The 16909-nt window shown below is 41.7% G+C and overlaps 1 non-coding gene across 1 annotated transcript; it reads right to left on the bottom strand.

The window, feature by feature from the left end:
- Positions 1-5257: 5257 nt before the first annotated feature.
- On the bottom strand, positions 5258-5329 carry trnac-gca. Its single transcript has one exon. It is a non-coding gene; the product is annotated as a tRNA-Cys (tRNA).
- Positions 5330-16909: the final 11580 nt, after the last annotated feature.

Here is a 16909-nt window from a genome sequence, read left to right as displayed (position 1 = left end):
AGGAAGTGAGACAGAGGGATGATGGGAAACCTGCGCCGCAGCCACTGTCCCTCCAGGGTGACCCTTACCCCACAAACCCTTACACACTGGATTATTTATGAATGAAGGACTTTGTTTAGTTATTAACTAAGTTATTTATTGATTTATTGGAAGATGTGTGGCATGATGGAGATATCTGAATTTATTAATTGCGGATTAATGATAAGGTGTCTCTGTATAATGAAAATATATAAACTTGAATTTTGAAAGTGAGGCTTGTGACCTTTACCCTTTGTAATATATTTGAAAAAGGAAAAGCAACATAACACACTTCAAAACAAAACACATGTAAGCAAAACTTATTTTAAAAAGAGCCTGTCTAAGCAATTCACATGACCTACATACGGGTCAAGCAAGTCACCTGCTATCTGGATAGGGGTGTAATGACTGGAGCTGAAACTGTGTCTGGGGTTCTGCTGCCACTTGCTGGATGTTATAAGTACAGCAGTCTGACCTGATGGGGCCAGCAACACTTCTGGTGCTTGAAGTGCGCTTGAGGTGTGAGCAGACACTTCGCACAACTGCACGTCACCTCCACGTTACCGTGGAAATACAATAGTGTTGAGCAGCAGCTCTCTAAACCATTCTGATTTCCAGAGAATGACACACTCATGCCCTTTAAAATCTGTGTGTGTGTGTGTGTGTGTTTGTGTGTCTGTCTGAGAGAGAGAGAGAGACAGAGAGAGAGAGAGAGAGAAAGAGAAACAGTGGAAGATCCATGTGTGTGTTAATGCACTGTATGTGTTAGCATGTGTGTGTGTTTTTCTCGCGTTTGTGTGTGTGTTTGTTTGTTTATATGTGTGTATCTGTTTTTTTTGTGAGTGTGTATAATCACATATATTGTGCTTGCATATAATCTTAGATAAGTAAGCATGGTGTCCACATTACTGAAGACCTAACATGGTCTGTTAACACTCAATATGTTCTGAAGAAGTCCAGACAACGACTCTACTTCCTTCGTCAGCTAAGGAAATTCAAAGTTTCTACATCCATCATGAAGGCCTTCTACACTTCAGCGGTTGAGAGTGTTCTAACTGGTAGCATCATCACCTGGTATGGGAACTCCACAGTTAGAGATTGTAGTACTCTGCATTGTAGTACTCTGCAGAGAGTAGTGCGCTCAGCTGAACGTACCCCCTTTCAATCCTCCCCACCTTTCTTATGCAGCCCTTGCCACTTAATCTACTAAACCCCTCTTCTACTGCAGTTTTTACCCCCCCCCCCTCTTTGCACAAATAGGCTGACACCAGACATAATTTCACTGCATTTCTTACTTCCAGTAACTATATGCATGTGACAATAAACTTCCTTGTATCCTTGTATGTCATGGGCACATTCATATGTGTCTAATAAGTAAGCATGCCAATGCACACATTCATAATGCATATACATTTGAGTGTGTGCACACACCTCCAGAGGGATATCTGACTAATCTTTCTTTGCTAGTGTGTGTTAGCGTGTGGGGGTATGTGACTAATCTTCCGCTGCTAGTGTGTGTTAGTTGCTAGTGTGTGTCGCCCTCCACTTGCTGTGTTTCCCAGGCTCACAGCTGCTTTCATTCTCACTTCTCATCAGCCTGGAATGCTTTCTCTCTCTTTCTATCTCCTTTTTCTCTCTATCTCCCCCTCTCTCTCTCTTCTTCTCTCTCTCACTTTCACTCTCTCAGGCCTGTGGTTGTCTGCTGGGAACCCTCCCCACTACAAACCCCACGCATCATTACAGCCTCTGACCTAATGCTATTATTTACATGTAAACATTTATATGACAGCATAGGCACACACAAACACAGACTTGACCTGCACTGATGCAGTTGTGAATGTGTGTGTGTGTGTGTGTGTAGGGGGACAGGTGTTTGGTGGAGAGTGTTGGCCAGACACTATACTGTCTTTTCCCAGAACTGAAGGGTGACGAGAGGTCCAACGTGTCCAGGCTACAGGGGGAAAAACCCAAATGAGAAACGCAGCAACTGGCGCGTATAGATGATCTCCCTCCAGCCCTTTACGACTCGGACACTTCACACTCATCACCCCCTACTCATCAGACAAACACCACCAGCACTGACAAACGGTGTGTCAGCAGTAGCTTCCCATCAACAAGTTTCTGTGTGTGTGTGTGTGTGTGTGCGCGTGCGTATGTGTGTATGTGTATGGGTGTGTGTGTATGTGTATGTGTGTGTGCGTGTGTGTGTGCGTGTGTGTGTATGTGTGTGTGTGTGTGTGTGCGTGTGTGTCACTGGTGATCGGTGATCAGTGACGATTTACCACACTCTGTACATTCTTACCTTACAAGTTTTGGTTTTTAGGTGCCGAGTCGTCATCATCTCGAGTCGTCGTCATGTCTCACAACTGCAGTTAATCACTGGCCCAGTAAATGTACCATGACCATACCTTACTGTAAATCCCTCATTATCTCTCTGACACTGATACAATACAGTGATGCAATAAAATAAACAAACTATCCAGGTCACTGTGGAAAAGTGGGCAGTTTTTTCTACTAGGGGCACTATAAATGAATCTAAAGGTGATTCGCTTGGAGATGGAATTACATCTGATGGTAAATGATGTCATTTAATGCTGATGACCATTTTGAATCAGTGCACTGGTGTACCAGTAAGTGCAACGTTAGTAATTGCACATATCCAAATATGTACAGCTGATGCTGATTCAAAATGGTCATCAACATTAAATGACATCATTTAGGCTACCATCAGATGTAATTCCATCACATTTAGATTCACCTAGATCACCTTTAGATTAATTTATAGTGTCCTAGATACACGTGTGTGTGTGTGTGTGTGTGCTGGGTTTTCCTGCCTGTGCCTGCCTCTTTCTGTGCTTCACACAGTGTGTTAGTTTCACTGGAGAATTCCAACAAACATAAAACTTCCAAAAAGGATGTTGTCTCCAAGGATCCTCAACTGGATCAGCTGATTAACGGCATTCTCATTTCTGCTGTTGTTGTGGGGTTTGATCGTGAATGTGATGACTTTTGTTTTGCACCACTGAGATCACTCACACTCTTGTGGTTTGTGCTTTTGTTTTGGACCAAGTTTGATGAGTGTCAGATGGGGGAAACTTGATGCCCATGGACACATGCGCACGTAGGCACACACACGCACACACAAATGGGCTTCGCTCACATCACTCTTGAGAAATTTTGTGAGGAGCATTTTGTGTGGAAACCGAGACTGTGACATCATCAGTATCTCTGATTGACTGACATACTTAATGGTCACTTACGATCAGTACATGACACAACCCCACATCACATGACATGACACACCAAAGCAAAGCACATGCAGTGAGTGTACATTTCTAACGCAAACATGCTGCAAGGATTTGCTACACGCTGGAATATTGCGCGGTGATGCGGCACACCGAAAACAACACACGTGCTGTGTCTAAAAATACTGTTTCGGTAATACATGGGTTTCATTATGTGTGTGTGTGTGTGTGGGTGTGTGAATGTTCATGTCTATGAGGGTGTTTGGATGTGGGTATGTGAAAATGCATATGTGTGTGTTTGTGTGTGTGTGTGTGTGTGTGTATGTGTGTGTGTGTGTGGGTGTGTGGATGTTCATGTCTATGAGGGTGTTTGGATGTGGGTATGTGAAATTGCGTAGGCTATGTGTGTGTTTGTGCACATGTGTGTGTGTATGTGTGTGTGTGTGTATTTAAATTTGAGACTGCTGGTAAGTGGTGTCATATTATTCTCCTCTAGATGTACATTGTTCTGACTGTGACACAACATACGTTATTTTATTTATAATAATACCATAGCTTTGTATGGTTATGTGTGTGTGTGTGTGTGTGTGTGTGTGTGTGTGTGTGTGTGTGTGGTTGCGTGTGTGTATTTGTGTGTGTGAGAGATCTGGTAATTGACATCACTTACCAGCACAGGGGTGACACTTACCATACATTCACAGAGTTACTTCCTCTTTCAGAACCACATCAATATCCCATGGCGCTTTCATGTATGTTAGCGCATGTGTGTACAACCCAATCTGTTCTCCCCATTCATGAGCCAATACCACACACACACACACACACACACACACACACACACACACACACACACACACACACACAAGCAGATTGTTCCATAGATTACTCACACTTTGACCCACAAAGGGTTAAATGAGTATGTGATGTCCCACTGCTGGAAGGAAGCATCACCCCTGAAAGGAAACAGCTTAATACATCCTTTAAAGAGTATACACATAGGTTTCTAAGAGCATGCACCTCAATACAGTCCTGTGTGACTGTGTGTGTTTGTGTGACTGTGCACGTATTTGTCAACAAACAGGTGTCAAGTGAACTTGTGGGTCATAGCACCCAGGAAGTCATGGGGATGTCAGCAGCTGTCACGTTCCTCCACGTTCCAGGTTTTGACATTGGTAATTTACCTCTGTGTGTGTGTGTGTGTGTATGTATGTGTGTGTGTGTGCACTTGTAGTCAAATCGAAACCAGATGAACGGAGAGACAACGGGCCCAAGAAAACAAACCATCTCAACAAATCATCTCATACTTGTATTAGTCACAGGAATACTGGTATGTATACATACACACACACACATACACACACACACACAGAGAAACCAAGCATCTCAAATATACTTGTATTAGTCACAGGAATACTGGTATGTATACATACACACACACACACACACACACACACACACACACACACACACATACACAGAGAGAAATTTGCATAAGCACAGAAATTATTTAATGCCACAACCTTTAAGGTGACGTGCCTATTTCAGTGTACTGATGTAATCTTGCTTTAGGAAAATATTATACCAACGAGGAGACTGTAGGGATTTCCATTATAGATGTTTATGGTGGTCATCACATTATGTCAGTTCCAGTAGTAACTATAGGGGGAAATATTGTCTGCACAAATAGACTTTATGTGTGGCTTTATGTATGTGTGTCATCTCAGAACATTACGTGTTGGAATTGAACTGGAAATTTGAACAACTAATTGGAATTGTACTGGAAATTGGAAATTGGAAACTAACTGCATTACAACAGTTTTGCAGCATTATAAACATATTCAGAAAGGTTTGTGAATAACTTCAAGACTGAAATTAGGGCAAAGATGTCGGCAGCATAATTCCGTGACTGTAACTGGAATCTGTAACAGAGCTGCCCAAGTCAAATTAGCAACACACCTATATATAGAATTACAGCGATTTTCTTGGAAAAGAGCAGGGGGCACCCGGATTTGAACCGGGGACCTCTTGATCTGCAGTCAAATGCTCTACCACTGAGCTATACCCCCTTCTGACAAACCTGTCTCTATCAACACATTTAACCAGTGCTGACCTGGTCATTGTTCTGTTTGTTTTACAAGGTGGGGGAGGAGAGGGTGTGACACATGCACTGTTCACAGCTACAAAATTTACAGCAGCGTTAGAAGAGAGAGAGAGAGAGAGAAAGAGAGAGTGACAGAGACAGGCAGAGAGAGAGAGAGAGAGAGAGAGAGAGAGAGAGAGATGTGTGGGGGTTAGATATGTTTTAAGCTGTGGATATAATGCCTTTTTTCTGCTAATTGTCTTTGGCACTAACTACAATGTAGCAGTTTCAGTAGTCAATTAGCCTATGCTGTATTTGGTGTAATGTTCTGCTCAACACCAGTTTCAGTTTTTAATTAGCCTATGCTGTGTTTGGTGTGATGTTCTGCTCAACACCAGTTTCAGTTGTTAATTAGCCTATGCTGTATTTGGTGTAATGTTCTGCTCAACACCAGTTTCAGTTGTTAATTAGCCTATTCTGTGTTTGGTGTGATGTTCTGCTTGACCTCATTACCTGCAGAACATCACCTCTTTTATTCCCCCGCATTCCCTGTAATGGAGGATTTTATGGCAATATTACAATGTTCATTTAATTTGGCGATAAAGCTCAGAGAGCTCACCGGGCTCTTGTGGGCCTTGCAAATCTGCCCAGGCGCACGCTGTCGCGTCCCATACTGGATACTGCAGGGTGTCGGAAAAGAGCAGCGGCTCTCTTGCTCCTCAACTCGCCCTCATCACCAGTCAGGAATGTTCTGCTGAATCATACAGGGCAGGGGTGCATGGAAACGCTGGAAACATCCAATCCAATTTGCTTATTAATCGCAGGCCGACAGACATCGCCATCAAACAGCACTCATGAAGTTCTCATAAATATAATTTCTCACACAGGATGAAAGAAAAAGAGTGAGAACAAAGCACAAGCTATTGCAAAACAAGAAATGATATGCTTACAATAAGAATTCTCAGAGAAGTAGAATGAAAAAAGACTGTATGCGACCGTAACAGGGCTCAGGGGAAGTGGAGAGGAGCAGTAATGAGAGATGTGTGAGATTTGGTGGGTTGAGGATGAACAGAGAGATGTGGGGTTGAGGATGAACAGAGAGAGAGAGATGTGGGGTTGAGGATGAACAAACAGAGAGATGTGGGGTTGAGGATGAACAGAGAGAGAGAGATGTGGGGTTGAGGATGAATAGAGAGAGAGATGAAGGGTTGAGGATGAACAGAGAGAGAGAGATGTGGGGTTGAGGATGAACAAACAGAGAGATGTGGAGTTGAGGATGAACAGAGACACAGAGAGATGTGGAGTTGAGGATGAACAGAGAGACAGAGAGATGTGGGGTTCGCCTCACTTCCCCTCATACCTGTCAACATTTAGCTTTTTTTTTTTTTTTTTTTGGGGGTGTCAGTGTTTATACCGGATCTGTGTTTGCATATTTAATACGTTTCATACACGTGTTTCAACACTGCATTTTGGTCGTTGCTTTTACCTTACCATTACCTTAGGCATGCCAGTAATGTATCCACCAGCTGCCTGCCTGCAGCCTACTTCCAAAACTCCAAAGCTGCTTGTTGTAAGATTTGGTTCTGAGGGCACAAGTTCAGTGTATCAATAACACTCAATAACAGTTTATGTGATGTGTTAATCAATAAAATTCCTAACAATTTCACAGCTAGTTCTGGAGTAGGCCATTCAACTAGCCCGCTTGCTTACGACGAGACTTAGGCTGTGCAGTCGGCACCCGCTACCTTATTTGGGTTTTGGGTTGCCAGGTTGTAGCCTATGACAAAACAATGGATCAATGATTTTAAAATGAAGTTTGATGACCATGCAAATTACGGGAGTTTTCCCGGGAGAAATAACAAAACGGGAGGGTGCTGGGAGATGACCTTGAAATACGGGAGAACTCGGGAAAAACGGGAGTGTTGACAGGTATGCTTCCCCTCCAGATGACTAACACACACTATTGCAGCATGCTGTTGACTAGACTTTGTAAGACCATAACTGCATTGCTTACTCGTCATTCATGAATGTCAATGTAGGCCTGTACAATATCTATCTATCTATCTATCTATCTATCTGTCTATCTATCTATAAATATATATACTGTGTGTGATAGATAGATAGATAGATAGATAGATAGATAGATCTTACATTTACATTTATTCATTTGGCAGACACGTTTATCCAAAGCGACTTACAGCAATAGAATAGCATAAGCCATTATACAATAGTTAGATCTGGTCGAGCTATAACTAATTTTGATACAATTTTAATTGTTAATTGATTGTATGAGTCATCAACAGTGGCGATATCCCAGCACAATTCCACACAATACTTTTTACTGCTAGTAATCGCTTCGCATATTGCATTGAATTATCCAATTATCCAAACACAAAGTAGGTGGCTGGCAGATAGATCGTAAATGAGCTCAGACGTATTTTTTGGTTACAAAACCTGCATTTTAAATTGGATAGTTGTTATTTCTCGCTAGCTTTTACAAACTATAAGGGCACAGGGCACAAACCCTGAACCTATTTGTTAATACAGAAATACTGTCGTTTTAGAGATAGCTCTGCCACTTTCAAGCAATGTACGTCCCTCAAGTGGAGTTACATTGCTTGGCAACACAAAGAAAAGGCTAAAGATTAGAAGTATTTTTGTGGAGGGAGGATGAACGAAATCTAAATAAATGATAGAAAAACACAATTTTGTATCTTAAAACTAAATTAGTTGGTAATGGAACTTAGTGTTAAAATGCTTAAGCAATATGACCCTCATTGTTGTGGAATTGGTAAAGGATATCCCCACGGCTGTAATTACCTTCGGCCTCGTACCTACTGCAGAATTACAGCCGTTTAAAGTGTAACTCCAGTGAAAATTGACCCCAGGGTCTTTTTCTACATTAAAACACATCAAATAGGCCTGTCCCCCTACCAGCTCCTCCAACCCAGTATCGCAAGGATTCGTTGTACTGTCACGTTTGGTTAATCTAATATTCGTGCTGGGGTTGGAGCTGGTAGGGGGACAGTTGGCAAGTGTTCTTAACAGTCTTCTGTAATAAACTCTGGGTTCACTAACTACGTTGTTTGGTTTGGTGGTTTTGAACAATATTGCTGGTTAAAAAATGCTATTTGGGAAGCGTTTAGCTCACTGCTCTTAGCTAATCCACTGTTTGCGATTTGGGGCTATAATGTATAGGGGAGAGCCGGGACGATTGAAACACGGGATGAATGAAACAATCCAGTTTTCTCCGAGTGTAATGATGATAGGCCGACGTCCTTCGGTCAAAACATAGAGCATGTTAACCTCCTTCTATCAGCCAAATATCTTCCTGCTATGTCATCACGGAGTTACTGGCGATAAACGAGTTTTGATATGCGATTATCGATTATCAATGAGTGTTTTTCATTTAAAGGTTTGACTTAATGCTTATTCAGTCGACCATTTAGTGTTCTCCACAATCCCAGACTTTCATATAGCATGCTTGTTTACATGGAAAGCAAAACAAGCTATAGTGACATATGTCTGTGTCGGGACCGACCAGGCTGTAACTCCATGTATTTTAATTAAATGCACAAATATCTGTGTTTAAACAATAATTTATGGAGGTGAGACATGGAAAAACAGTTTTAGGCAGATGAAAATACATTTGGGCCCACCAGGCAGGGGGTCGAGTTTTCCCATGTTATCCTATGGCGACTGACGGCCAGTGGGTCGTTAAGCCTATTTATTTGGATGTGCAGTGGCCTAACCCATGTAAAAACCTAGTGAAACAACATTTTCAACAATATAAACATGATATAAATGGGAAAGCTTACCGTTCTAGCTAAAAACATGGCAGAATCATCCACAGGGCATGATATTTCAAAACCCCTTCATACACGCTTCACGATAATGGCAATGAGTTGTTAACTGACATGCACAAAGACGTATAGCCCTGCAACAATCTATCTAAAATAAAACCTTTTGGGAGTACCACTCATGATATGTAGTAAAATGTCGAAGTTGTTGGACGTTTATATGGCTCCTTTATATTCGGCCCCTTATGTTGTTTCAACTGTCCCGACCAGGACGGACGAATGAAACATTACGCACGTCCCACATTTGTTGTAATAATTCCTGAACGGTTTTGTTCAAAGCTGAAAATGCATCTGTATTTGAAAGAGGACAGATGTAGGTTACTAGTGACCAAATATTAGCTTTCAGTGTGGTACGATCGCTTTGTAAATTATGTTTCATTAAAAAGTGTTTCAACTGTCCCAGCTCTCCCCTACTGGAGGAAGCTCTGTAGTGGTTGATCAACGAAACATACTGTCTCCACTGCTTATTTGATGTGTTTTAATGACCCTGGGGTCAATTTTCACCGGAGTTACACTTTAAGCATTTTAACATTAAGATACAGAGTTACATCTACAACAACAGAATAAAATCAGTAGAATAAAAGCTTATTATTTGGACACCAGTTCTCACATGACATCATATCCTGTGAGAAGTGCTTCAATATTTTGTAACATCTAAGTGCCTTTCAACCTTGTGAGCCCCTCACCATGACCAGCTTCCTGCTCCATGCCTTCATAACATATTGGTCATCATATTCTGTGTTACAGACTACTCCTCTAAACTGTCATCAATGTACGTACATACGCCCAGATCACTTAAGGGTTAACATCAAGGGTCAACTGAGGGCCTGTCCACACGGAGACGCTTTTTAGGTTAAACGCAGAGGTTTTGCTTCGTCTTGGCCGAGCGTCCAAACGAATCCTGTAAACGCACTGCCCGAAACCGCACTTTCTTGAAACCTGGTTCCAGAGTGGAAAAATCTGAAACCGTAGCCCGTTTGAATTCGTTTAGACAGCGAAACCGCACATCCTACTTGCGTATCGATCATCGCCACACCTCAGCTGCCCTGGAGTTGCACTTATAGTATTGCCTAACAATACTAGTTGTCATACATGACATTACCTACGATTACACTCCGTAAGATAAATATCACAACTGGTGCTGCGCAGCGCCAATAGCTTATGACTTGGTGGACTGAATACTGTTTTCCCCAGTGTTTTTTTAGGCATTCTAGCTACTGTCAGTGATGCGAGAGAACTTAAGTTATTAGGAAAGTGCGGTGTAAGTTTAGGCTACATTAATTTGTGCGTAGTGCCAGTGTCATTCATTTATTATGACCGCCGCGCAGCGAAGCGGCGGTCATATAGGTTTAGTCAGATTTTTTTTTTTTTTTTTTTTTTTTTTTTTTTTTTTTCGCATGTCCAAATTTCCGTCAATGATTCCCGGGACACTGAAAGACCGGGGTAGACAAAACTTGGTGGGCATGTAACCCCATATGGATAGCATGGAACCATCGTTTTTCGTTTTGATCTGTAGCCCCCACGCTGGACTGCACCCCCCGAAAGGAGGGTAGGGCAGACACAGTTTTCTGTGAATATCTCGAGAACCGTAAGGTTTAGGAGGACCATTATTTTTTTTGTATGTTGATCTCAAGGGGCCATGTCAACGCATTCCATAACCACTCATTTCATGTATAGCGCCACCTAGTTAAACACAAAAAGTAAAAATGAGGTGGTGTAATTGAAGGTATCTGTGACCTAACATAGTCAAAACTGCACGAAATTGGAAGTGTAGGATCATTATGACACCCTCTGTATGCACGCCAAGTTTTGTGGAATTCCGTTCATGGGGGCCACACAATAAATTAATTTATGTTACTATACACCAACTGGCCTGTAGGTGGCCGGAGACAGTTTTCTGTGAATATCTCGAGAACCGTAGGGCCTAGGAGGTCCACCTTTTTGTATGTTGGTCTTAAGGGGGCATGTCAACCCATCCCATTACCACTTATTTCATGTATAGCGCCACCTAGTTAAAATTAAAAAGCATAAAATTAGGTGTTTTCATCTCAATATCTCTGGCTGACAAGGTCAAAACTGCACAAAATTAAAAGTGTAGGATCATTATGACACCCTCTGAATGCATGCCAAGTTTTGTGTACTTTCGTTCATGGGGGCCTTACAATAAAATAATTTATGTGTACATTTAGTGACGTACACCAACAAGGATTCCCGGACACTGAAAGACCGGGTACACAAAACTTGGTGAGCATGTACCCCCATATGGATAGCATGGAACCGCCATTTTTCGTTTTCATCTGCAGCCCCCGCTGGACTGGACCCCTCGAAGGAGGGTAGGGCAGACACAGTTCTCTGTGAATCTTTTATGGTATGTTGGTCTCAAGGGCCCACATAAACCTGGCTCATAATCACTCATTTGTGATTTGCCCCCGGTAAAAAAATGAAAATCAGTAGGATTAAAAGAAAGCCAAAATAAATATTCATCATCATCATCATGGCTGCATTTTCAGTATTGGCGAAGTAGTCGTTTGTCCACTAGATGGCGATCGTTGCAGTGAGACGTAATTTTGTTGGAAGTTAAAAGGGGTTGGAAAAACAATGGACGCTTCATACAAGGACTGTAATTTACACCGCAGCCGAACATCTAATAAGGATAGGGCGATGTTCACATGAAGTGTAATTCCCATTTCTTCTTGAAGCGAAATAAATCTGAGGATGTTTATCGGACATGCTTGGTTTTTACTGCAGGTACGTTAATCTTGTAATATCAATAAGGACCTAGGTAATGTTACCGTTAAGCGTTGGTTGAGTGATGGAGGCATTTGATTTATTGCATTTGTAGAAAACTATAAATGCGGTTATACCAAGCAAATGTATAGCAGCACTGTTTGTATCTTTTCGACTGTCATTTATTGCACGTGCTACAAAAATCATTCTGTGCAATGGAAGATTTACCAACGTTACACCGGGTCTGATGCAGTTTTGCCTATACATGCGTGAGACTGAGACGCCTGTTTATTTTTTGTTTTAAGTGCGTGCAGGGTGTGAGAGGGGAATCGATGTGCTTTGATTACAGCTTGGTAGTTGTAGTCTGTGAAATTAAAAAAAAACGCGTGTGTGTGAAGTATCAAACAATGACACCTTCATTTCATTATGGCTGTTTTAGCAAAACACCTTAAGCTACTGTGTAGTAGGTCCCATTTAGAAGTGGCTACTTCATTTGGCGCTTTCCTTGACTCATGGAGCTGCGTGAATGTTATTACAACTTTTCGCCACGATATGACAGTTTAAGTCCGCTTGATACTGTAAGGCGTAAGCCATTGGTTTCAAAGGAGATTTTATTTGTGTCGCCAGCATAGCCTATTGACAATTTATGTTGTCAATAGGCCTACCTTATAATCCTACCTGTAGCTTAGGAAGCTAACAACTTTCTATTAGGATCTAGTTTGTTAGTTACCGTTTTGTCATAACTCCCTGATGCATTTTTGCATTTAGAATAGCCAGAGCGTGTATATCTCAATCGAAAATTAAACAATATCGGTGCCTATGGACTAGGCTGGGTGAACCCAGCCTGATCTGCCCGCTATTTATTTTTTTGATTTCTTAAAAGATTGAGCTTGGTCTGATGAAAGCCAGACTAGCCATGGACCTCAGTTAAACAATGCAAGGGAACATGAATCAGCCTATATTTGCACTAACAATAACGGACAAAAGCTCTTCAACTTTGGCCCGTTAAAATGTGTATGAACAGTCTAGCGACGCATTTCATCAAGGCCCATTTGGACATGTCAGTTATTTGCACCACTGGTTAGATGTAAAACAGCACTTCGTTTCAGACTAGGCTACTGTTACTTAATTTGTGCATTAACAATAACGTTTCAGACTACTGTTACTTAATTTGTGCATTGACAATAAAGTATTACATGAACTAAAGATGACTAAAATCTTATGTAGAAGAAGAAACATTCACAAAAATCCATCCATCCAAAATGACCTTTGTTTTTGATAGCTGTTGAAAACGGCATGGAACTGACAGAGATGTTTTTGTTTATTAATACATAAAAAATATATAAATAAATAACATTATGCTGATACCTTTTGCTTTTCCCAAATACAATGTAGCCTACAGGTGTAAGTGACCTTTCATCAATCCAGTTGCAATGGATGAACTGTGATGAACTGCCCTACTTGTGATTGTTTAGAGATTTTAAAGGTTTTATAACAATTCTACATCTTCTTTGGCTATTCTACAATCTATTCACCTTTTCAGCACCAGTAGGGTACTTTCTGTGCAGCCGCACACACACACTCAGGCATGCCACACAAGCATACACAAAAGTTTCAAGAGTGGGGGATGGAGTAAAATATGGAGACAAATTGAAGTGTGATTTATTTTCGCGGAACGGATGTACAGGACTGAGCGGCGGTCATATTTTGTACCGCTATGCGGTACATCTAGTTTTACATGTCTTACAACATATATACATGCATTCACAGTCGAGTGAAATCAGATAAGCATACAAAGATGCTTAGAACTCACGTTAAGCCGATGGTAGCACACTGAATGCAAATGCGCGATTTGATGCAGGCAAAAGTATTGACTGTTACTAACGAAGGTTTTATAGCAATATTATCAATGTGGCGACAGAATAGCCTAGAACTTGGGTAAGCCTTTATGTTTAGTAGCCTAATTGCGGTGATAGCCAAAACTAATGTGAATCACGGACTATCCTACAACCAAAGAAAGTAAAGGTGATTAGTAGGCCTACCTGAGTTAGCCAAATAAAGGACGGGACTGCACCCTTCACAAACCGTAAAATAAAGTGTGTTAGTTTTACAGTTGACTAGAATTGACAGTTCACCATCAGTCCACACAAACAATTCTGGTTTCCTTGCACTAGCCATTTCGTCGTAGCCTATTCTGTCTGTTTGTAAAGCGCAAGTTTTGGTCAATTTCTGTAAAGAAACAGTGCCACCTATAGGCCTGGGGTATGAAGTAACGTGTTGAGTCGTGTTGAGATGGATCCGTTTGAACGCAAATATTCTTGATACGGTTCCAGGGAAGACGGAGGAAAAAAAGATCGGTTTGGTACATGTGGACTAGGCCTGAGACTTATCATGACTCAGACCTGACCCCGGTGTTTCATCGCCTCGATACATCATGACCCTGTGGATGGTGCCTGATGGGCCAAAGATAAGAGAGAAACTGAGTGACCTTTTAACACCTCTTCAGCGGTTTGCCGAGATCTGGTGATAATTGCCTCGTTTCAACCATTGTGGTGGACAATCAGCTGAAACAAAAGCCATCACATCACATTTGGACAAAGGCGTCTACAAAATCCCATAACCATAACCATAACTATAACATCAATAATTTAAAATATGAATCTCTCTCTCTCTGTCTCTCTCTTGCTCTCTCTCTCTCTCATTATCTCTATGTTCTACTGCTGCTGTAAATCTGTTGATGGACAAGGGATGATAAAGGTGTTTAATTATATTCCATATGGTCAGCATGGGCTGCTGACTGTTCTCCTTTTTCTGACCACGCAATCCTCCCAACAGCTGTGAGTAGTGCTCTCATGTGAGCTGAGGTGGTGGTGAAATGCTGGGATTGTACCAGCAGATAGCAGTGCTGCTCCTCCAGTGATTACAAATCCGTTCCATTACTGGGCCTCAGCACTTATTCCACTTGAGTAGGGTGAGTAGCAGAACTTTCTTACAACTTGCAACAAATACTGTCCATAAAATAAATATTCTGTAAAATTAATTACCTTGTGGATATATTCTCCTTGGTGTTGTCTGACTGTTTACAGTAATAGAATATAGGGATCTTGATTTGATAATAAACAAATTGCCACAATGTATGTATCTCTTTGTATGAGAACCATTTCATATCCTTATGTCAAGTAGATTTATATTATATCTATACCTATATGGGGCAGTCGTGGCCTACTAGTTAGGGCTTCGGGCTTGTAACCGAAGGGTTGCCAGTCCGATCCCCCCGACCAGTGGGAACGGCTGAAGTGCCCTTGAGCAAGGGACCTAACCCTCACTGCTCCCTGAGCGCCGCTGTAGCAAGGCAGCTCACTGGTCCGGGTTAGTGTGTGCTTCACCTCAATGTGTGTTCACTGTGTGCTTTGTGTGTTCACTAATTCACGGATGGGATAAATGCAAAGACCAAATTCCTTGTATACGCCAGTATACTTGGCCTAGAAACCTGATTTACATTTACTTTTAATATCGCTTTACATTCTCTAAACTATCCAAATGGTTTCATTTTCATATGTTCCCATTTTAAAAGAAAGCTGACCTAATGGTATAGTACGCAGTTTCAGGTATTTTTGGCGACTGTAGAGCTCCCCCTAGATCAGTGATATATTTATATTTTACTGTGCTGTTTTAAAATAGCTTACTTCTCGTGGCTTTTCAGCACTATTGTTAAAGGAACCATATGTAAGATTGAGGCCAAAACTGGTACTGCAATCACTTTCAAATTACTGTAGAGCGATGTATCCCCCCCCAACTCGAGGTTGCCAACCCAGATGCTGAAACACTACTGACTTTGTGTTTAGTAGATAGGTGGAGGGTGGCGCATCAGGCCAAAACATAACATGACATGACAAAACACAACATCAACATAAGTTGAGGGCTGCAACTTCACTTTTTAAATGACAATATCCTGGCCGAACTACTGTTGTCAGTGATATAAGTATTTGAAATGAACATGATTACTTAATGTCTAGTGACATAGGCCATTTTATGATTAATTGAAATACATTTCTTACATACGGTTCCTTTAAGCAGAAGAGCCTGATCAGCTGGAGACTTCGCTCACTGCCTTGCACAACAGACAGACTGAGGAAGTCATTCATCCCCAGGGCCATTGAACTGTTCAATGCATCACTTAAGGGAAGAGGAGAAATAGATTTCTCCGCATAGTCTGTCTGCGTCTTCACCACCTCCATGTCTTGAACTGTCTGTCCACTAGCCACTTTACCATTGTCTTCTGCCTCACTGTTTGCGTGCTTTATTAGCACATATGCACAACCCCTCCCTCCATGCCACAGCCAAACTGTGACCACACTGTTTGACTTACTCATTTGCACCATCAAGAGCACCTTACCTTACCTTATTCACAGAGGACCACAGGCTCAGTCCCTGCTTCAGTCATTGCAAGCGCACCTGATTGATTAATCACCCACTATATTGCTTAGTTGTGTTTTTTTATATTATATACTTTTAATGACTTTTTCTGCTGTTTGTGAATGTGTGTGTACATGTTGTCTGTATGCTACTGTGACCTTGAATTTCCCCTAGGGATCAATAAAGTATCTGTCTATCTATCTATCTTGTTCCGCCTGAAAATGCTTTTGTTGTGGAGGCGAAGGGTTAACAACAGGCAAAAACTATCGCCAAAGAGCTATATCTACTGACAAGGTAATGTTTCACGATTCTCGTGAGATGTCTTCATGGGTCGACCTTACTTGAAGTTGCATGACTGGTTCTCTCGTTAGTCATATTGTGCATCTCACCTCATCACTCATCACTCGGCTATGCTGTATGGCTATGCTAGGTGAATGCTATGGCTATGCAGGAGCTTACCTATGTTCCCCGGGTCCTATGTTCCCCGCTTTGTATGGGACAGGGGAACATAGGACCCTAACCCTAAACTTACCTCTAACGCCGAGCGGGGAACATAGGGAGGA

The sequence above is a fragment of the Alosa alosa genome, chromosome 15 (assembly GCF_017589495.1).
Source record: "Alosa alosa isolate M-15738 ecotype Scorff River chromosome 15, AALO_Geno_1.1, whole genome shotgun sequence".
NCBI lineage: Eukaryota > Metazoa > Chordata > Actinopteri > Clupeiformes > Clupeidae > Alosa > Alosa alosa.
This window is presented reverse-complemented; position numbering and strand designations above follow the sequence as displayed.